Genomic DNA, 5,999 nt, shown 5'->3' with positions numbered 1-5,999 from the left:
CCAAAACATCAGATCAAACTTAACTGCTGATGCAGAAACAACTTTGCTTCAGAGCCACTGCTCCTTCGCGTTGCAAGGAGCCAGTTGAGGTGGTGCAGACATCTGATTAAGATGCCTTCTGCGCGAATTCCATTGGAGGTTTTTCGGGCATGTCCAGCTGGTAGGAGACCCAAAACATGCTGGAGGGATTATATGTCTCATCTGGTCTGGGAACGCCTCGGGAAGGAGGAGCAGGAAAACATTGCTGGGGAGAGGAATGTCTGGGCTAACTTGCTCAGCCTGCTGCCACTGCCCGACTCCAGATAAGCGATAGAAAACAGTGAGATGGATTTAGTTTCAGAGTGAATAGCATTCATGAGTCAGAGGGAAATCAAAATGGAATGCTATGCTGACCTGACCGACGATGGTCCCGCTATTGGCATATTGTTTTGTACATTTTGGGGAAATCTTTATTAAAATCACTGCAACACTGAATCTTAATTGTGTTTTAGATCAGATCATGCTGACCAACACCTCTTTTACTCGTCGGTCTGAACAACTTCAAGATTTACAAGCCGTTTCGTAAGTACGATTAAGAGAAGGTAACCATGATACATACCTTCAAAAATTAATGCAATGAATCCAAAAACAAGCGATAGCATCCTGAGGCAGACAGAGTGAAAGTAAACATGACAAATGATTGATCAGTATTGATGTCTTCCAGATAAAGTATTGAAAAAAATTGTTAGCTTCTGCTTACCTGTTTTGCAATGTTGTCCTCATCTCTCTCTCTATCCTCATCGTCTTCACTGTCCCGGTCTGGCCACCACCATCATCATCATCATCATCAGCCACAGGAGCTGAAAAAGGTCTGAGCAAACACGTCAGTGATTTTTACGCAGCATCTGCCTGAAGAGCCCGTCTTTTTTGGCCCATAATTTCACTGTGCCCCCCATGCGTGTAGTTTAATACATTTTGTATTCATATATTTCTTAGATGTGCTGTTGAACATTAGTTGATTAATTACTGTTAATGTCCACACAATTATTGCAGTAATTTGAGTAATGATTTATCATGATTTATAATTTTTACAATGTGTAGAGAGTATAAAGCACATCGTTTTCATCTTCACTCAGTATCGGCATATCATGTCCGTGTAACCTGTACTCTGTGGCCTAAAAGCTGTGTCACACAAATACTTAAAGAACAAGGTACACTTCCTGACCCAGTTAACGCCACATCACTAAAAGCCAAAGAGAAGAAAAAAAAACTCTCAAACCTCCCGGCACTATTGGTGACACATTTGCAAGATTCAATAGGATTTTAAAAATCATTTAGTCCACTTCTTACTAACGCACAGTTATTAAAACACCCCCCAAAAAGCCAATACTGTGTAGAACAGGTTAGTTACAACATGTTTCAGCGTGCATTATAAGAAAGTGAAGCGTGGGATTATGTAAAAGACATTCAACAGGTCAAATATTGGAAGAGAAATTTAGGCCGGATCGTCCCACACTTTGCACACACATAGTTCCACTCCAAAATCAGTGATTACATGCAGGGCCTACATACTGTATAAGTGACAACATGTTCGGGTTTTTTTGCTCCCTGTTTGTGTCGAGAGCTATTAGGTAACTGAATGGAGAGGCAGCATGAGGCCTGTTGGCACGGATGACCTCTCACTCTGCTGCCTACCTTGTGCCGCTGTCCTTCAGCTGGAGAGCTGCACACGAAAACAAACACTGGGTAAACATGTTGATGTTGATATGACAACCTGAAGAGGCTATTTTAATTGCTTTTTTTTGGTGAAAAACGGTTTGTTTTTACCCGTCCTTCACCTCATCAGCAGGACAACTAGCACAACAGCCACTTGGGTTTGCCTCCTAAACCACCCCACAAATATTCAACATCCTCTCATCATCTCCACATGCATGTACACAACATAAATATACATCAGTACAAATACATAACTACTCAAATGTTTTGTGTGTACTGTCTCTAACAAATACTCTATTTTTGTAATCCTAGCACAACAAGTAAAGGCTGAAATCAGATATTATAACTGCATATCGAATGTATTCAAACCCAAAGCAACAATAGTATCTTAACTATAAGATTTTCTAAGTTTTCCCTGTGTTTCATAAAGGTTATCGTGTCTCTTCTTTTTATTACTCTTCTAGTATTTCAGGTAGTACATACAACAAACACCCTTGTGTAAACATATAGTGTTGCCGTGCTGACCTGGTTTCCTTTTATTGTTTGTTCTGCTTTGGTTGACCAAAACTGTTGTGTCCAAAATACTGGAAAGATAATGAGCAGGGAACTCCTTGAGGATAGTGAAACTAATCACTGTTGCCTGGGGACTTGAAATGCAGTGCCTAAAAGGTGCCAGCATTCGATGAGCATGTTTAGACATTTGTAATGCAAATTTCACACCCTGGATTAGTATTTTTTTTTTTTTTTCTGCCTATTTTTCCAATTTGTTCCGCCAAAGCCAAACTATGCCGTGATTCTTTTATTAACCTGTCAAGTTTTTTGGTGGGTGCCGTTTCATAGCTTTTTCTTGTTTCACTCTTCCTCAGCTATATTCCAGATGCAACACCACATTTGTAACATGATCCTCTTTAGCATTGCAAAATGTAACGCATTTATATAATTTGGCACCAAATACGCAGGCTGAGGAGCATTAACTGAAAAAGGAAGAGGGTTGCCTCACTGTAACAGTTTGTAGAGTGGAAGTAAAAAAGAGTCAAAGTCCTGCCCTACTTCTGAGCTTCTGTGTAAATGGCTTCCAATGAGTCTTTGGCAGACATACACTGCCAAACCCTTCCAGTGTTATCAAATATAATCCTGATTGTACCTGTGCTATAAATAACAAAGTGATCTAATTTAAGTATTTAAGCCAGTAGATACAAACCCATATCACTTTTCAACAAGATCAATGGAAAAACCTTGTGTCCCATGATGTATTTACACAATATGGTAAAGTGCATTGTTGAAGACTGGCCAGAGGTTAAATGAGACTCTGGCTCTCTGTTACCTCATTAGTGATTAAATATACAGTCCAGTTGGTGTAAATCATAATGCTGTAATTCGTTTCTAATCAGGAAAAACACATCATTCACTCCATTTGTCAGGAAGAATAGATCTAGGCCACTGTGTTCTGACAACTACAGTGTGGCAGTGTTGCTCAATATTACTCTGCAAGTGAAAAATGTATTGACATTATGGAAATCAAAGCACAACACGGAAAAGCAAAAGGACAAACTTCGTCCACTAGATTCAAAGACAGCACTCCATAGCATGTATTTCAAACCATACTGGGTGGTAGATACAGGTGAGTTACAGGTGATGATGTTTTAGCCAAAAGAAGTCTTTATGTCTGTCAGTTCTTGCAAATAACATTTAAAACTAGAAGGGTTCTCGGAGAGCATGGCCAGCCAATAGTCCACATTATGTAAATCTGCAACTGCAACCACTTCATACGTCTTGATATATTCCCAAAACTGTTGTCAAAATATGCATGTGCCTCGCTGCAGCCTCCTGTCAACTGTTGTACTGATATAAGTTCTCCCAAATGAAACCACCGAATGCTCCGTAAGAACTACTTGGTGTATTAAATTTGATCAAGTATATGTTGATTCCAAGGATTGCTGGTAACCGGTGAATGTGAACTTTATATTTCTAGGATGGCCAATGTTTTGTCACAGTTGCACTTTACTACCATCTAGTGGATTCTAAGATGTATGGTATTCAGCTGGCCAAATGCTGTATCTCACAATGTTGTAAAATGAAAATAAAAACATCATTCGAAGAGTCGCCCAAATATTTTCCTTGGTCCACGTGTCACCCTGGCATTATATAAAATAAAGTCTGTAGTTTTTCTGTAATCCAGCTGACAAACCGGCAAACAAACCACTCCAAAAACTTCAGCTCCTCAGCACAGGTACTGAATGCTACTTTCCAGAGGCAAACAAAGGTTTATTTATTAATATAATTTAGTATTAGAATCTATCTCGCTTAATAGTACATGATATTGTCTCTTGCACAAATGGCAGTGTTACATCGGTCAGGGGGACAATGAGTGTTGTTTTTTCCGCACAATTACAACCTCCTCAGTCAATGTCAAAGAAAATGTTTGCTTTATTTAAAAAAAGTTAATTTAAGAAGGTACATGTTTTTTAACTCAGGAATTGCTGCTCTTTTTAAATGAGTTCTTGGTAGGTACTGTAGGTGGTTCCAGTATGGGCTGTCATTTAACTTTTTCAGACTGGGGAATATGTTGCACCTCACAGAGATTGACATGCGGCTGCTAACATTTTGTCTTCTGTAGCCAAGTAACACTCTCCCACTCACCCCCCCTCCCCTCCCCCTCCGCACACACTCTAGGTTAGTTGGCCGAGTTTGCTTAACCTGCTTGAACCGCAGCATTTTCTCAGGACCCTGCTTGAACTATGGGCTTATCTACCACAAAACCCATGCTGCCCCACGGTGGAAAATTCCCTGAACCCAAATGTGACAGAAGGCCCTTGAGAGACGGGAGTGTGGTGAGAGAAGAAGAGGCTGGTGGTGCGAATGAGATCACTGTGTGTGACACATGACATTCAAAGTCAGGAGGGGAGAAAAGAAAATGCCACAGACAGGAAACAAAAAGGAGATAGGGGGACAGGAAACCACTGATCGCTGGTTTTGTCATTACTGTTTCGGAAGACCTGAGGCTGCAATTCAAAACTCAGATTTCACGTGTCATGAGGTTGTGTTGGTTTAAGTAACAAATGTAAACACAGCTTTCAATCTGCAAAATTTGGGACACAAGGAAAACTTATAATTCCAGGTCAAGTCAGGATTTGATTTCTCTCAACCTTTGTCTGTTGCTTTTTTTCTCGTGTTATCTGTCTCTATTTTTCAGCCTCTCTCTCACACACTCACACATTCAAATACCCCTCTCCAAATAGTGATTTGAATGTTCCTGTGTGCACATGCACAATGAAGACACAGAAAAATAACATTAATATATAATTTCACAGACTTATTGCATTCGGTTTATGCCAAAAGAAGCAATAATGCAGCTCTTGGCTATGACTGCTATTCCACTTACATACAATATCAATGAGAAGAGCTTCTGCAGGAGGCCTATCACATCCCTGCAGCCAGCATGGAAGCACATTGTTTATACACTCCCCCGGGCAAACTATTCCAGTTTCCTTGTAGATATAAAATGGTACGATGCTCTGCCTTCATTCCTCCGAGGGGCCAATAAGTAAGGTGAAAGTTACATGCTTGGTTTGGCTGAAGTCATGGGAGTGTCCTGAAAGTCACGTACAGCGGGGCGAGTCCTCCTTCAGTGAGGCTTTTCCTTCTCAATGAAACATCCACAAGAGAGGAGATGAAAGATAAATCGAGAAAAAGGGAGGAAATGAAGGAAAATGAAATCAAGTCTGAGTGTTTCCTTTCTGTTTTTATGACTATATCTTGGTGTGTGTGTGTGTGTGCGTGTGTGCTGGTGCAACAAAACACGTAGCCTAACCTCCCTACCTGATTTTTGGGTGGTATCCATTTCATCACGCTATGTTCTAGGTAGGCATATGTTTGTTTGTGTGTGTGTGTGTGTGTGTGTGTGTGTGTGTGTGTGTGTGTGTGTGTGTGTGTGTGTGTGTGTGTGTGTGTGTGTGTGTGTGTGTGTGTGTGTGTGTGTGTGTGTGTGTGCAGCCATGCAGCGTGACATAGCACAATACTTATTCCTGACAAACACAGCGGGTGGAACGCACACCTACCACGCTCTGTGGTAAATGTCACATACAATTCACTAGGGGACGTGCACTTTCCGCTCGGTGTGCCCTCTTTTTCGAAACATCTCATCTGCATGCATTGATGCACCGCTTACGTCAGTCTCATGTCACACTACATTAAGTAGTTCAGATGTTTAGCGAGGAGAGGAGACACGTTTAACACGGGGAAACAAAGCAGTGTGCCGAGAAAGAAACCAAAAAACTAGGTAAAAGTGATTGGAGGAAGATGAA

The 5,999-nt window shown here is 40.9% G+C and overlaps 1 long non-coding RNA gene across 1 annotated transcript in view; it reads right to left on the bottom strand.

Moving 5' to 3' along the window:
• LOC138635873 (uncharacterized) overlaps positions 1–304 on the bottom strand; it is a 3,374-nt gene extending 3,070 nt beyond the window's left edge. Inside the window, exon 1 of the long non-coding RNA XR_011312187.1 lies at positions 25–304. This is a non-coding gene — a long non-coding RNA (uncharacterized lncRNA). The remainder of the gene's footprint in view (positions 1–24) is intronic.
• Between the last annotated feature and the right edge of the window lie 5,695 nt (positions 305–5,999).

Source organism: Brachyistius frenatus, unplaced genomic scaffold (genome assembly GCF_029030835.1).
Source record: "Brachyistius frenatus isolate BFR_SWC_R1_liver_20210118 unplaced genomic scaffold, ASM2903083v1 Contig_334, whole genome shotgun sequence".
NCBI classification, from domain to species: domain Eukaryota; kingdom Metazoa; phylum Chordata; class Actinopteri; family Embiotocidae; genus Brachyistius; species Brachyistius frenatus.
This window is presented reverse-complemented; position numbering and strand designations above follow the sequence as displayed.